This window comes from Heloderma suspectum, chromosome 1, assembly GCF_057233095.1.
Source record: "Heloderma suspectum isolate Gila_16-S chromosome 1, 16-S_ref, whole genome shotgun sequence".
In the NCBI taxonomy this organism is placed as follows: domain Eukaryota; kingdom Metazoa; phylum Chordata; class Lepidosauria; order Squamata; family Helodermatidae; genus Heloderma; species Heloderma suspectum.
In genome coordinates, this window is record NC_139458.1 from 378925030 (window position 1) to 378941653 (window position 16624).

A 16624-nucleotide genomic window follows, 5' to 3' on the forward strand; every position below is an offset into this window, starting at 1 on the left:
CAGTCCACAACAGGGGTGGTCGAAAAAATCCAGGCAGAAGTCAGAACATAGACTGTAAGTAGTCAGACAAGAGGATCAGCCAGCAGCAGGAGTGGTCAATGTAACAAGCAAGAGGTCAGAGTAAATCAGTCAGGTACATTACACAATCCAGAAGCAGGGTGGTTAGGCAGTCCAAAAGCTCAGGAAACAGCATCAATCAGGACACAGTTCAGGCAGCAATGTGCACAGCAAAACTGGGATAGACCGAGCTGTTCTAACGCTGGTTGGGTTTCTAGTGAAGGCTTTTAAGCCCAAAGCCTGCTGGGCCCCGCCCAAAGCTCAGCTGCAGCAATCAGCTCCCTTTCCAGTGCCTACTCCTGAGGAGTCCCTTTCTCCTGCGGACACCATTTTCTGGAGGCAAACACTCCTTCTCACAGGAGCCCTACTAGCCTGTTGCTTGAGTCGATGATGCTCCCGGGGATCAGGGGGTGGCTCAGCCAGTCCCTTTCTCCTGACAGGGATGGCCCTGCAACCACTCCCCGCAAGGGCTCGGGCTCCCATGGGGCAGTCCCTGGTCTGGGGTGCCTTGGGCTTCTGGGGCCTCTAGCTCCTTCTCTGAGGAGGACTCCTCCAGATGGGGCATGACAGTGTTGAACCTCTTTCAGCCAAAGGGCCAAATTCGATTTTGGAGATGTTGTGCGGGGGAGGATTCTAGGGGGAGGGGTGGTGAATGTAAAATGAGTGGGGCCAAAACTAGCCAAAATGCCTGCATATATTCGCTTGAAGCTTCTCCTGCCAGTAACTAAGCCTTAGGAGGGGCATTTTAACATTTTAGATTTGGGGGAGGGGGAACCTGCAAAAGCTGAGAAATGACAAAAAGATTGGCAGGGTCTGGGGGAAGGGGGTGTGTGGGGAATCCCAGGGAGCCATATTAGGACTCCAGGCAGGCTAGAGTTGTCCTAAGGTTTGCCACCTCTGCACTATGGAATGCAGGGATCACATGGTCAAAATCTTCTGCCATGTCCCTAGGTTCTCTCTCCCTGTGGGAAGGTAGCATGTTTGGATGAGGAGTTCTAGCATAACTTTTCTCATTGACCTGCTAGCTTTCAATGCAAAGGGAGATTTTTTTTCTGTCTAGTCAAGTACGAATGTGAGAAATCCAGCCATGAAGCTTACACAGTAACCTTCAGTCAATCACTGTGTCTCAGCTGAAGCTACCTCACACAGATGTTGTGAAGCTAAAATGTTTGTCACTGTGACATTCCTGCCCTGGGTCCTACCTTCTCCAGCTTCCACCTGATGAAACTGAGAAGAAAACCCCCTCAGGACATCTGCTTCCACTTTGGTCAGTTGTCCTCACTGACACACAACGATTCAACCCTTTTACTCTCTGTCCTTTCCCCCCTCCCCCTTTTCCCCTTCCATTTCCCCCTTATCTGAGGCTTCCATATGTTTCATTAGTCTAGTTCCTCTAATTGTGAGTTTTCCTCTTTTCATGGAGAGAACTCAAGTGGAAATCAAGCACTGTAATTCGATAGCTCATTATCTCCGATCTTTTAAAAAATTGGAATAAAGGTCATTTAAGGCGCAATCCTATGGCCGCTCGTCAGCGGCTAGACAGCCATTGGATAGGTTGGTTCCCTGAGAACTGACTTCCACTCCTTCCCACGCTCCATGGTCGTAACACCAGTGGAGCAGCAAAAATGGGGCATCCCTGGGGGCAGGGCAGGCAGAAGTGCCTTTCTGATGCTGCCTATGCATCATCCAGCCTCCACCCACCCACCCCACTCCGACTTCCCACAGCTAGACAGCTAAAACAGGCTGTCTAGCTGCAAATGCAGGGTAGTTGAAGGGCGGAGGAGAAGATCCCCTCCGCACTGCTCCTGCCCTGCATTGGAGAAACAGCCACCTATCCTGATAGGATTGTGCCCTTAGTGCCGGAGAGGCCCTGGAGGTTGATTGTATCATCTAAAGGGCCCACAAACTACTGTGAGTGAGCAGTCCCAAAAGCAGGATAAAAACTCCACGAGAAGAAGTTCACAGTAACAAGGAAACAGATTTTCTAACGGTAGCACAGTAAGCCAAATAACCACATGGTATTTTGTATTAAAAACAAATAGAATGTATTAAACACAAAAAGAATCATATATACTATTATTACTAAATCTATACTTAGTCCTAACCTACCTACTTTACCCGCCCTAAATCCTTGTTCCCAAAACTCCACTGACTAGATGTAGCTTCTTCGATCCCTAAGGACCTATCTGATCAACTGCCAGCTCCCTCCTTTTAAAACCTCAGAATCAATGTTCTTTTAACCCTCACTTACCTGGGTTACACCTAACAATGCAAGCATATACATTAACATAACAAGCATATGTTACAATCACCCTGCGCTTGCTATGCATACCCCACTTCTCTGAGTGCCTGGGTGCAGCAGCTACCCAGGTTTGGTTTCCTTGGGAAGGAGGTCGCTGGAGGCTTATTGGTGTTTTGTAATATTTCTGTTTATTTACAAATGCACAGATTGAGCATAGGTGGAGGGATGTACAGCTTAAACACTGGTCCCACAGCAGATATCTAGGGAGACAGCCAGCACATGAAAGGAGGATTCATAGAAGAGGACTTGGTTTTGCATCACATCCTCTTGCTTTTATTTTTCCCAAAGATCAATACGACATGTTAAGGAGATACTGCAACTGGCTGTGTTAGGTTTCAGCCATCCCTCGATAAGCTCCTTGTACTGATCTTTGCAAAACAATGACCAGGGTTTGTCCCCACTCTTGCCCCCATTTTTTCATGGTAAACTAACACAGAGAGAGACTTGTGCTAGCCAGCTGGAATGGTGACAGAATGTGAAAAACACAGCACTGGAAGAAAGCACAGAACTTGGTTGATTAATTTTCCAGGCTCTGTAGTTTTAGTGTTGTGAAAAGAGCCCTCTAAAACTGCAACCTGTACGAAAATGTCTGTCTGAGTTTGCCGGGAGCCTCCTCTGGCCAATCCTGTAATCTGAGATGTGAAATGCCCATTGACTTTTATTGGCCTCCTCCAATGCTACTCATGATGGCTTAATTGTGAACTTTCCTAACACACTCTCAGATATGAAGGCAGGGATGAGCAGGAGAAGAATCTGCATTTATTTTAGTTGCACATACTTTGGTTTCATTATACTAGGATACAGAGACAAAGAGGTTGTGCTAAAGGCCAACTAGAAAAGATGGATTGAGATGGATTACAGCGCTGGACAAAACTAGGGCGTATGCGCAAGAGGCTTTTTTTGTGCAATCACTTTGTCTCATTCACCATGTGAATCTTGTATAACTTAGCACATACATGTTTGGGGAACTATGTTACGGTATATTATTTTAAGTGTTCGTTTCACTCATTAGTGTTTCCAGCTCCCTTCACAGCCAAGGTACTAAAAACTACTCGGCCTTATCCATTATTCAAGAAATGTTAGCGGTTTGGTTTGCATTGGTGCTTTATGAAAAAGACAGAACTTCGTGCAAAGACTGCAGGTACTGGTAGATTCAAACATCGAATGAGCTGCAAAATTTAAAGTCTCAAGTCTTAGAGCTGGGGTGTGTTTCCACACTATCAGCTTCAACTGGCTTGCAACTTTGTTGCGATGTTTCCCCAATCGCATCTTCTCCTTTTCCTGTTTCGACAGTTCCTAAAGTCCCTGCTTATCATCGCGGGGGGGGGGGGGGGGGCCTCTGTGCTGTTTCCACTGAGCTCTAATCGAAAGGAGCCTGGGTTGGGTCTGATTACCTCATCAGTGTTCCCGCCTCCTCTGCGTGTTTCCAGGACAACAGAATGAGACACTAATAGAGGAGTACAGGATTTTTAAAAAGGGATCAGCTTTCCTGAGAAGACAACCTCCCCTCCTCCCCTTTCCCCTGAAAGCCCATATCCACCTGTATTTCAGGAGCAAGCCTCATTGAGCACAGTGGGAGTTACTTCTGAGTAGACACACATATACTTGTGCTGGGAAAGGGGGGGAGAACACAAAGAGGGAAAGTAGCCCCCATTTTAACCCAGAGGACCTCATTGACCACAATGGGAGTTACTTCTCACAAGACAGTAATGGGTTTGTTGTGGGAAAGAGAGCGAAACCAGTCCCCCTTTTAATGCACAGGATCTCTATAGGGAAGCTATGAATGAGTCACATCCTAAGGCAATGGACCGAAGCCTCAAGATTGTGCTTAATCGCATTTAAGGAATTGGGCTTAAAAGTGTGCCATTTCAATTGAGGGGGAATCTCTGTACGTTCTGATGTGGCATTCAAAGGCAAGCCTTGTTCAGCACAATAGGAGTTACTTCTGAGGAAACACTAATGGGTTTGTTGTGGGAAAGAGAGTAGTAAAGACAAAGACGGAATCCAACCCCCATTGTAACCAGCAGGATAGCTATAATGAAGCTGCAATATACTTTCTTCCTGAGGCAATTCCTCAGAGGCTTAAACGCATTGAAAGAATTGAGCTTTAATGTGTGCCATTTCAATTGAGGGGGAATCTTGGCCTCATCCACCTCAATGGGAGTTACTTCTGAGGAGATGGTAATAGGTCTGTTGTGGGAAAGAGACCAAAACCAGCCCCCATTTTAACACACAGGATCTCTATTTGGAAGCTGTGAAGGATTTACACCCTAAGGCAATGGTCCTAAGCCTCCGGATCACACTTAATTTGAGGGCTTTGATATGTGCAGTGTCAATTGAGGGGCTTCTCTGTTATTTCTGTGGTCATTGAGAGGATAAGCCTTATTCAGCACAATGGGAGAAAACACCCCTTTGGGCTGTGTTCTAGTGTTTATTTTCAATGATGTTTTATCACTTGATCCCTCCGCATCCTGCTTCAAAATGGCAATGAAACTTCCGGAAAAGAGGGAGAGAAAGGGTTGGGTCACTGAGGCCAGAGCGACACACCCACAAAGGCTGGGCTGCACCTCCCATGGGCAGGACTATGTGGAAACAGGTCAGTAATGGAGCTGCGGTAAGCTGGAAAAGTCGGACTATAAGCAGTCTCAGAAGTGGTTTTTCAACGATAAAATGTGGAGCTGGTGCTGAATGGCCACAATGTCATGGAAACACAGAGACCTCACCGCGCAGCCAGGTTGGAGTAAATCACTGGTGGAAATGCAGCCCCAGTCTTCATGGAAACACATAGAGAAGCATTTTCAGCTTTTCTCCATTTTTTCCTGAAATCGGCTTTGGTCCGTCAGTGGCACACAAAACAAGGAAAGTGGAGTATGCACTACCTAAAACCTGGATTTTCTTGCTTCATGTGCTGCTCACAGGCCAAAGCCAATTTCATCATGAAAATAGTTATCAATTTGGTAGGTGTGGCTCAGCGAATGAGAGAGTTGTTCCTCACCCTTCTCAATGCTTTCCTGCTCAGGGAAGTTTACTGGAAACACTGAATTAAGCCACTTTAGTTTACTCCAACCTCTCCCCTCTCATCCAGCACTGGGGTGAATCCCCATCCTGTGTCCTCGAGAAAAAGCAAACCTCCGTTCATCCTTCCCAGTCCCTATCCTAAACATGATAGTTACCCGGGAGTACGCCCCACTGCCCCCTGTAACATTTGTTGTTCAGTCGTTAAGTCGTGTCCGACTCTTCGTGACCCCATGGACCATAGCACACCAGGCCTTCCTGTCCTCCGCTGTCTCCCAGAGTGTGCTCAAGTTCATATTCATTGCATTGGTGATGCGATCTAGCCATCTCATCCTCTGCTGTCCCCTTCTCCTTTTGCCTTCAATCTTTCCCAGTATCAGGGTCTTTTCCAGTGACTTTTTTCTTTGCATTAGGTGGCCAAAATATTTGAGCTTCAGCTTCAGTATCTGTCCTTCCAATGAGCACTCAGGGTTGATTTCCTTTAGGATTGACTGATTGTGATCTCCTTGCAGTCCAGGGGACTCGTAAGAGTCTTCTCCAGCACCACAGTTCGAAAGCATCAATTCTTCGGCGCTCAGCCTTCCTTATAGTCCAGCTCTCACAGCCATACGTTACTACTGGGAAATCCATAGCTTTGATTAGATGGACCTTTGTCGGCAAGGTGATGTCTCTGCTTCTTACTATGCTGTCTAGGTTTGCCATAGCTTTCCTCCCAAGGTGCAAGCGTCTTTGAATTTCATGGCTACAGTCACCGTCTACAGTGATCTTGGAGCCCAAGAAAATAAAATCTGTCACTGCTTCCATTTCCTCCCCTTCTAGATGCCAGGAAGTGATGGGGCCAGATGCCATGATCTTCATTTTTTTAATGTGGAGTTTCAAACCAGCTTTTGCACTCTCCCCTTTCACCCTCAACAAGAGGCTCTTTAGATCCTCTTCACTTTCTGCCATTAGGGTGGTATCATCTGCATATCTGAGGTTGGTGATAATTCTCCCGGCAATCTTAATTCCGACCTGTGATTCATCCAACCCGGCGTTTCTCATGATGTACTCTGCATATAAGTTAAATAAGCAGGGTGACAATATGCAGCCTTGTCGTACTCCTTTCCCAATTTTGAACCACTCCGTTGTTCCATGTCTGGTTCTTACTGTTGCTTCATGACCCTCGTACAGGTTTCTCAAGAGACAGGTAAGATGGTCTGGTACTCCCATCTCTTTACTTCCAAGTAAATATCCATGGGAAAGACAGGAGCCAGCCAAACTTTATAAATCCCCTGCTTGATACTGCACAGGAGCTAAATTTACTTCTTATTGGGGGGAGTGAATCTTACTTCCGAGTAAACATGTCCAGGGTGCTTTTGGACACAAGCTTCCTTTCCTTTTTTCTCCCCTTCACCATTCTGCATTAGTTAGCCTTTCTCATTCATAAATACTAGCCTCTGATTAAGTCATTCACAATCACATCCCCAGTTCCTTCATTCGCTACCCCACAATGGCAGTGTTTCGCCCCTTTAACAGACCACTGCAACCTTCTTCCTTCAGAAATACTAGCGTCCCAGTTCCTTCATTCACAACCGTGGTGTTTCACCCCTTCAACGAAGCGCATTAACCCTCTTCATCCAGAAATGCTAGCCAGTTTCCCCTGCCGTGTGTGTGATTTTCCTGCTTGCATGTGTGTGGAGAGGAGGAAGAGGCTCTCCTGCAGAAACAAGAGTTTGGGGCAGGGGACGTAGAGGCTGCGGTGGCAGCAGGAGCAGCAGCAGCCCTGCCCAGCGCTAGCAGAGGGAGGCAGCAGCTGCAGCAGTACTAATAATGATAATAATAACAGACACTGCTGCAGCAGCACCCCTAAACCCGGGCGAAGTAGGGCTCCGTTCACCCATCCCTGTTTCTGAGTACGCGTGATTACCCCGTGTTCAATGAATGAATATGAAAAGGGAGAGGCAGTGACTGAGGAGTTTTAAGAAAGGCCTGGCAAAGGAATTCTCCTCATCCCCTTGCTCCCGTAGGCAAAGTGCAATCGAGGGAAATGAGATGCTTCCGGGTAGACATTTAGCCCTCTGCTCTCCCCACGTTCACGCCCCACGCAACTTTTCCTTCCACCAATCGGTGCCACTTCCACCAGCCTGCAGTGAAGGCAGCTGAGGTCCCACAGACCGCCAAATTGCACTGAAGCCACGGGGGGGGGGGGGGTGTCACAAAATCAGTATGGGGGGGGAGGATTTAGGCCAAGAAACACTGCTAGTTGCATGCATCATCTGATACAATCGACTTGGGGGTGGAGTAGAACCAGAGTAAAAGCCTCATCTACATACCGGCTTAGAAAGGTGAATGAAAAACACCTAGGGGGCAATTTTTAATGCCTGAGATAAGACACTTTCAAGCATTGCCTTTAGGTGTCACTGGAGTCTAATACCGAGTTACTGCATTCCCACTGTAGACAATTTCAGAAACAATAGCTGCTATGTTTTCACAAACAGATATGTGCTCTGTGTCCGGAAGCTGCAGTTAGTAATCAGATTCAGGCAGAAGACACAGATGACGCTTCGCACCACCATGTCTGCAGAAGCACCAATACCTGCAGAAGCAGGTACTGGCTGGTAGCTTCTAGTGCTCGACATCCAATTGGAACTGGGGTTTGAACTGGGGGGGGTTGGGGCAAGAATTCTACTACATCCCCAGGTCCACATCCATCACTGACCAAGTTATTCGTCTTGCAAAAACAAAAAATTAAAGATGTGTAAATGGGGCAGTAGGAAGTTTACATTTTCAGGTGGAAAAAAATCAGGGTTATGAGGACTCTTTCTCTCCCCCACTCACATTCATGACTTAATGTAAAGTTTAGCTCTAGACAGTATTGTTACATCTTTCCCACTTCCCTGAGCAGTGAGAATGAGAAGTTCTAGCAGGGCACCAGTACCCAGGTATGAATTCCTTTGGAGGAGAAATCAATGGAGACTTACAGGTCTGGTACGCACATAATGCTCACCCATGGTTTCTTTAACCCCCCCTTTTTTTGGCCCTACCTAGGGTTTGTCTGGCAGATGATCAACAAACTGCTGTTTGTTTTCTCAATCCCTGGGTTGTTTGTTTCCTTCCTCCATCACCTGCACCCTCCCTGTATTCCAGTGCCTTTGCAGCGCTGTAGTACAGGCATATAGAGTGGCTGGGGTTTTTTTACTCCTCTTGCCCACTGCCTCTGTAACCTAGTGAAACAATCCATGAACAACCCAAGGTTCTGAGTTCACACGTAACAACAATCTATGGTTTGAACAACTCAGAGTTCATAATCCAATAATGAACCATGGGTTCTCTTTCTGAATTGTGTGTTTTTTACAAACCATGTTTTGTTAGCTCGGTTGCTTTCACACATCATGACAACCCAGAATTCAACAACCCACATGATAGGTTGGCATTATGTGTGAACCAGGCTATTATGTAATATTTGGTTTATCTACAAATAAACCAAGTGCATAGGTGGAGAAAAGCAGCACTCCTGTTAAGCAGCAGATCTGTTATCCCACATCAGATCACCAGAGAGAGGCACCCCATACCCCAAAATGCTTCTAGATCCAGACTATGACCCAGTTCACATGATCAAAGAACCCATGGTTAACAAACCATGGGTTGTGGATGCATGGGAACGTGACAGCTCCACCCACTTGCCCTCTTCTTCTTCCATTCCTGGGTTGTTGTCATGATGTGCGAACCCAGCACTCTGGTTTGTTGCTGGGTTAAAACTCTGGGTTGTTTAACTCTAAACAACCCAGCATGCTAGCATCGCAAGTCATGACAACCAAATAACGGGATGTTCCTGGGTTGTTTACAATGTGGAAGTGAACAAGCAGGAAGGAGGCAGCACGCTTGCTCACTCTGGCACAGCTAAAGCTAACTATGGGTTGCTTAACCCATATTTAGCCATTACATGCAAGCTAGGTCTCCAGCTCACCCTCTTGCTCTCTCTTTGTATGTTGCATCAAACTGCTTATTGTGTTACTTTACACACAGACCCTTCTCCAAACTCTACCATGTTTTCAGTGCAAACCCTGGTGCAGTGGAGGGGGATCCTTGAGGGAGCTTAGCCCCAGGACCTTTTTCAGAGCAAGAGCAATAACATCATCTGCAAGAGCACCAGGGTAATTGGTGGATCCTCCTTGCTCAGGCAAGTGACTGAGCTGCTATATTGAGGCTTTCCAGTTTACCTATTTGTGTGGCAGCATAGGGGAAGACGTCGTCATCTGGACCCTCTGTAAAATTCTGTGCATTTTGCGAGGTGATGGCACGATAAAGGCTTCATCTGGAAGCTCCTGTAGTCCCACCCACAGGAATCCGATAGCAGTCTGACAACATCATGCTCAGTGCCAGGGTGTGCAAGTCATAGTATTAAAAGAGCACCTTTAAATGCACACAGAGCATCTTGTTCCCCACAAAGAAGTGCTAACTGACCTCACACTTCTAGAAACAGGGATCAAGCCTTCCAGGCAGTGCAGGTTTGAGCCCAAGGATGTCTCATTTAGAAACTATTATTATTATTTGTTTTTTTTTAATTTATTTATTGCATTTATTTCCCGCCTTTTTTCCTCTTGCAAGGAACCCAAGGCGGTTTACATTATCCTCCTCCTCTCCATTTTATCCTCACAACAACAACCCTGTGTGGTGGGTTGGGCTGAGAGTCTGTGACTGGCCCAAAGTCACCCAGTGAGCTTCCATGGCCAAGTGGGGACTAGAATCCAGATCTCCCAGCTCCTAGTCCAACACTCTTGCCACTACACCACACTGATTCACACTGTAGTTTCTAGAGAAACTACATTCTGCTTGTCAGTGGGACTGCAGCCATTAGCCCAGATATGGACAAGAGATAAATAGGGGACAAATTGCAAACTCTATGAACACTCATGTGCTTTGGTCTAACTTTGTTAGCAAAGCCTGTTGAAAACAAACATGCAGAGGGTCCTCCAGCATGGGTGATCAGAGCCAACAACTGCACTTATGTCTTAAGACCCTGAGCGCATAGGTGCTCTCGGCCTTTCCAAGTGAGGCTGGCCTGCTGAAACTTTCCTGTTTCTTTTTATATCACCCATAAGTTGCTGCCCAGTGATCACTGAAGCTGCAGGTTCCTGACCCAGTAGGGCTCTGTTGAAGTTATGGCTTTCCCCCCCTCTCTTGGCAATCAGTCCATGGTCTTTTCCTGACCATAAGTGACATGCAAAACACAGCCATGGTTTCAGGATAAGAATTTGGAAAGGGTACAGCAGTGATGTAATTTAGGGAAGTCAGCCTTAGTTTCGGTCCATGGTGCAGAAACATGGAGGCTGCTGGTAGATCTAACTAGAGTATTACCTTCCTTTCTCTGGGTCCTGACATAATACAAACACACACACACATATCCCCACAAGAATTTTTCCAGGAGGGCAGGGCAAAGTATATACCCTATGACGGGCAGTATCCAATGCTGCCTGTGAGTTAGTGAGACCAACTGCTAGTGTGACAGGAAGCTGGTGGTTCCTGTACCAACCAGAAATGAGCTGAAACACTCATTTCTGGAATGGGGCAGGTCAGCAGAGCTCATAGAAGGGAGCTCTGCTGACCTGTCCCATTTTGGAAAGGAGCATTTTAGCTCTTTCCAGGGTTGTGTAAGGGAGTGCTAGTGGTTGGTCCCGCAGGCACCACGGAATGAGCAGAGTTGTAGCAACAATACTGGATACTGCCCTATGGAGCCCAGAGCCATCTGGGGGAATTCAGACGGCAGGCTGCTACAGCCTAGCACTTAATTTGGAAGAGCTCCCAGCCACCCATTTGCTTTAATGAATTATCTAACAATATTTTTATTAAAAATCACAAGTATCAGTAGAGTACGTTACAGGTGCAGGCAGGCACCATTTTGCCTACCCTCTATACTATACACTGCACCCATGGACACCTCTCCCTGCACCGGTGAAGCACCCTGCTGATACCTGTGATTAGTGTGTGTGAAGATTCTACATACCCACGCAACTTGTAAAGACTTTCTTCACTGGCCATGTGTCAAAACCCCATTCTTACTGCTCATGGATGACTCCATTTGTAGCGCATGTGCCAAAATCTGAATCTACTGCCAATGGACAGAGAGACATGCCTGCACGCGCACACACACACACACACACACACACTTTGACCCTTGGCCCATGTCTGACTCACTCTCACAGCCTGTGTGTTGACACCATATGGTGACTCTATGGACCAGTCATCGTGGATGACAGATGAGGAAGAATAACCTTAGCTAGCTGTGGCCCTTACGTTGACTAACCCAAGTACACTTTCATTAAGTCTGGCTCTGACAGCTACCTGTTTCTGGATAGTAGAAGTCTGGATCCATTTCCATTCATGCTTCCAATAAGGAACTTTAAGTCATTAGGGAAAACAAAGCATTGAGTGAGTAAATGGATTCTGTTGCTTGTTTTGTCTCGAATGGGGATGTTTTTAAAATAGCCAAATGATTTGAGAGGATTTCCTCCTGATGACATCAGACATCACTGACGGATATCCTGTGTAAAGGTTTTTCTTTACTTCTTACTATTTGCTAGATATCTTTGACTAATGAAAAGAAAGACGGCTGTGCCATGAATGCCTTGGGTCTAATGGCATAATACAACTTAATATGCATGATACTCTGAACACCGTTTCAGTTCTGAAACCTCCTAGCTTCAGGGCCAAATTTCTTAAAGTATTAGTAATCTCACAGCTAGGGCAGCTTTTCCTTTGCTGGCGCCTTCCATATGTGTTGGACTACAACCCCCACCAACCCCAGCCAGCATGCCCAAGCTGGCTGGGGCTGATGGGAGTTGTAGTCCAACACCCATATAGAGGGTGCCAACTTGAGGAAAGCTGGATTAGGAGGATTTATGATATGTCAAACATGGGGCAAGTATGGCCAACTTATTTTAGAACCTGGACTATGATGGGACTTCAAACTAAAATTGGAGTCAAGATTGGACTTGAAATGCAAGACTTAAACCTGAAGGCCAGGATAAATTGAAACCCCTTCCTTCTCCCATTTGCCTCAAGGAGGCCTGCCTAACATTAATCTCCAGCTTTGCTAATATACCGTTTTCTTTACTTCTGCTCTCTGCATCATAAGGAACCTTTGTGTTAAGATCAGTACTAGAAAGACAACATGAAATAACTGCTGGCTTTTACTGTTCCAAAGGGAGAGCAAATGGGCCACTCTCTTCCTGTAGCCTTTGATGCAAGCCGAGATCTTTCTGGACCAAGCACAGCCTAGCCTTATCACATTCGCTTAACACTGCCCGTCATTCAATTTTACAACTATCACAATCTACACCAGCAATGTTTTTGGGCCGTAGGCACATTTGGCAATTTGAAAAACTGCCACCTGGGCACCACCACAAAATGGCTGCCATGAGGTGTGTGGCAAAGGCCAAGTAACCTGCCTAAAGAACTGAATATGAGGCAGAGGTGGGGTGTGAGCACCGATAGATTGAATAACACACTTCCCAGCACCTACAGAAATCCCAGCTGCTGGTAAGAAAATGTGCATTTTTTTTTTAAGTGAGGTGGGTAAGGCATCTTAGTAGACACCAAGAAAGGTGTCTGGGGGCACACTGGTGCCCACAGCCACCACGTTGCCTACCCTGGTTCTGCACTGAGATGGGCTTTTTTGTCTTGCCCTTTTCTCCTCCTTTTTTCTTGTTTTAAAGCTTAACATCTAGTCTGATTAAGAATCTTGATTAACTCAAAAGCTTGCTCAGTTCTTTGTGATATTTCAGTTGGTCCTGACGTTTGGATATATATTTTTCTAATGCAACAATACAGCTACCTACATTCACTTTTTTAAATGTTTGTTGTTTTACCCTTTGCTTCTTCAAGCTAGGGAGAAAATCCCTTATCTATCCCTAGACCCCTTTTCTGAGAGTATTACCAGGAATTGAATTACTTTGAGGTAAACCAGATAACCTGACACCTGATTTCAAAACCCATCAGTAAGCTGGCAAATACGGCCAGTAGTGAGCAAACTGAATTTCCTCCCCACCACCAACACACACAAACACCTTTCCTTTCTCCAGCAATAATATACATTTCCCCATATCTTTTCAAACTGTTTCAAATACTTTGTAGACAGAACACTCTGTTGATGTCAGCCAAACTCTCTGATTCCCCGGTGGCTCTGATCCACATGATCTCATAAACATGTTTGCAGCGGGTGGTGAGGAGAGATTTGGAACAGAGATACAGTAGGAAGGGAAAGGCTTAAGCACTCTTCTCACTCCCAATAGTTCCCCTTGAAAAGCACCCTTGGGGCTTTTGTTACACAGATATCCATGTAATGCTACCAATCAACTAGGGCTCTCCAAACCTGCGCATGATTCCTCCCCACCCAACCCCAGAAATGACATGAAGAGGGTGGGAACTTGAGAGAGGGCTTTCTCAGTGGTGCCCTCCCTGGTCCTTTGTGGAACTCCCTCCCAGAAGAGGTTGATTACACCCCACTGTGACTATTTTATTTAAATAGGCATTTAGCTCCTGATCTGTTGGTGTTAGTGTTTTTAAATTAGGTTGTTGGCTGCTGTTGTTGTATTGTTGTATTTTTGTTGTTTTATCATATGGTTTTATGGTATGTAGACTGAACAATCATGGATCACTGCCTTGTAGTGGCGAAGGGGCTTGCGTAACTCAGTGAAGCCATAAGCTATGCCGTGCAGGGCCACCCAAGACGGACAGGTCATGGCAGAGAGTTCTGACAAAATGTGGTCCACTGGAGAAGGAAATGGCAACCCACTCCAGTATTCTTGCCAAGAAAACCCCATGGAACGTATCACAAGGCTAAAAGATATGACGCCGGAAGATGAGCCCCTCAGGTCGGAAGGTGTCCAATATGCTACTGGGGAAGAGCAGAGGGTATTTCCAAGTAGCGCCAGAAAGAGTGAAGCGGCTGGGCCAAACCCGAAAGGACACTCAGCTGTGGATGTGTCTGGCGGTGAAAAGAAAATCCGATGCTGTAAAGAACAATATTGTTTAGGAACCTGGAATGTCAGATCAATGAATCAAGGTAAGCTGGAGGTGGTCAAACATGAGATGGCAAGATTGAACATCGACATCTTGGGAATCAGCGAACTCAAATGGACAGGCATGGGCGAATTTAATTCAGGTGACCATCATATCTACTATTGTGGGCAAGAATCCCTTAGAAGAAATGGAGTAGCACTCATAGTCAACAAAAGGGTGGGAAAAGCAGTACTGGGGTACAATCTTAAAAATGATAGAATGATCTCAGTACGAATCCAAGGCAAACCATTCAACATCACAGTAATTCAAGTCTATGCCCCAACCACTGAGGCCGAAGAAGCTGAGGTTGATCGGTTCTATGAAGACCTACAACACCTTCTAGAACTAACACCAAAAAAAGATGTCCTCTTCATCATAGGGGATTGGAATGCTAAAGTAGGAAGTCAAGAAATCACCGGGATAACAGGCAGGCATGGCCTTGGTGTACAAAATGAAGCAGGACAAAAGCTAATAGAGTTTTGCCAAGAGAACATGCTGATCATAGCAAACACTCTTTTCCAACAGCACAAGAGACGACTCTACACATGGACATCACCAGATGGTCAATATCGAAATCAGATTGATTATGTCCTTTGCAGCCAAAGATGGAGAAGCTCTATACAGTCAGTAAAAACAAGACCTGGAGCTGACTGTGGCTCAGATCATGAGCTGCTTCTTGCAAAATTTCGGCTTAAATTGAAGAACGTCGGGAAAACCACTAAACCGTTCAGGTATGACCTAAATCATATCCCCGATGAATATACAGTGGAGGTGAGGAATAGATTTCAGGGATTAGACCTGATAGACAGAGTGCCTGAGGAACTATGGATGGAGGTCCGTAACATTGTTCAGGAGGCAGCAACGAAATCCGTCCCAAAGAAAAAGAAATGCAAGAAAGCCAAGTGGCTGTCTGAGGAGGCTTTACAAGTAGCTCACGAAAGAAGGGAAGCGAAAAGCAAGGGAGAAAGGGGAAGATATACCCAACTGAATGCAGAGTTCCAGAGAATAGCAAGGAGAGACAAGAAGGCCTTCTTAAATGAACAATGCAAAGAAATCGAGGAAAACAACAGAATGGGAAAGACTAGAGATCTCTTCAAGAAAATTGGAGATCTCAAGGGAACGTTTTGTGCAAAGACGGGCATGATAAAGGACAAAGAAGGCAGGGACCTAACAGAAGCAGATGAGATTAAGAAGAGGTGGCAAGAATACACAGAAGAACTATACAGGAAAGATCTGAATGTCCCTGATAGCCATGATAGTGCGGTCACTGAACTTGAGCCGGACATCCTCGAGAGTGAAGTCAAGTGGGCCTTAGGAAGCATTAGTAACAACAAAGCTAGCGGAGATGACAGTCTCCCAGCTGAGCTATTTAAAATCCTAAAAGATGATGCTGTTAAAGTGCTGCACTCAATATGCCAACAAATCTGGAACACTCAACAGTGGCCACAAGACTGGAAAAGGTCAGTTTACATTCCAATTCCAAAGAAGGGCAACGCCAAAGAGTGTTCAAACTACCGCACAATTGCGCTCATTTCACATGCCAGCAAGGTGATGCTCCAAATCCTACAAGCTAGGCTTCAGCAGTATGCGAACCGAGAACTACCGGAAGTACAAGCTGGGTTTCGAAGAGGCAGAGGAACTAGAGATCAAATCGCCAACATTCGCTGCATCATGGAGAAAGCAAGAGAATTCCAGAAAAACGTCTATTTCTGCTTCATTGACTACGCTAAAGCCTTTGATTGTGTGGATCACAACAAACTGTGGCAAATTCTTAAAGTGATGGGAGTACCAGACCACCTTACCTGTCTCCTGAGAAACCTGTACGAGGGTCAAGAAGCAACAGTAAGAACCAGACATGGAACAACCGATTGGTTCAAAATTGGGAAAGGAGTACGACAAGGCTGCATATTGTCACCCTGCTTATTTAACTTATATGCAGAGTACATCATGAGAAATGCCGGATTGGATGAATCAGAGGTCGGAATTAAGATTGCCGGGAGAATTATCAACAACCTCCGATATGCAGACGATACCACCCTAATGGCAGAAAGCGAAGAGGATCTCAAGAGCCTCTTGTTGAGGGTGAAAGAGGAGAGTGCAAAAGCTGGTTTGAAACTCAACATTAAAAAAACTAAGATCATGTCATCTGGCCCTATCACTTCCTGGCATATAGAAGGGGAAGAAATGGAAGCAGTGACAGATTTTACTTTC